We start from the raw sequence: 765 nt of genomic DNA on the forward strand, positions 1-765 counted from the left end.
TACATATCTATCCTATTTATTTTATTTTGTTGGTATGTTTGGTTCTGTTCTCTGTCTCCCCCTTTTAGACTGTGAGCCCACTGTTGGGTAGGGACTGTCTCTATGTGTTGCCAATTTGTACTTCCCAAGCGCTTAGTACAGTGCTCTGCACATAGTAAGCGCTCAATAAATACGATTGATTGATTGATTGATTTTGTATCTGTCAATCGATCATATTTACTGAATGCTTACTGTGTGCAGAGCACAGTACTAAGAGCTTGGGAGAGGACAATATGATTGAGGTAGTTGGTGGAAACGTTCCCTGCCTTAAAGGAGCTTACAGTCTAGAGAGTACTGGGGATTAAGGTGAGGATTTAGTTGTGAAATAGAAAATAGAATTACCTCGGATTTCCACTATAATGGATGGGAAACTCCGCCAGCCTTTCCCCTCTTAGGATGGCACCTGGGGAGTTTCCAGTACTCTACCAGTCTCGGCTACGGGAGGGAGAGCCAAGCAGAGGCCTACCCACTCCATTCCTAGCTTGGCCAGTGGCTAGTGAGTGGCAGGCAATCCGTTACCAGTCAAAATTCCCCTGTGCTGGGCACCCGGGATGTGGGAGAGAGTCGAGGGTGGAGACTCGAGATGACTGCGTGAAAGGCGGCAATGGTAAACCACTTCTGTACTTTTGCAAAGAAAACTCTCTGGATCCACTACCAGAACAATGGGAGAAGGAGGTGGGCATTCTCAAAGAGATGTGTCCGTGGCATCGCTATGGGTCGGACACG

General features: G+C 47.2%; 1 non-coding gene across 1 annotated transcript; it reads left to right on the plus strand.

Annotated features, from left to right (window-relative positions):
* Nucleotides 1–424: 424 nt before the first annotated feature.
* LOC119924564 lies at nt 425–562 on the plus strand. The gene has a single exon (XR_005449270.1). It is a non-coding gene; the product is annotated as a small nucleolar RNA SNORA7 (small nucleolar RNA).
* The last annotated feature ends 203 nt before the right edge of the window (nt 563–765 follow it).

Source organism: Tachyglossus aculeatus, chromosome 2 (assembly GCF_015852505.1).
Source record: "Tachyglossus aculeatus isolate mTacAcu1 chromosome 2, mTacAcu1.pri, whole genome shotgun sequence".
NCBI classification, from domain to species: Eukaryota; Metazoa; Chordata; class Mammalia; order Monotremata; family Tachyglossidae; genus Tachyglossus; species Tachyglossus aculeatus.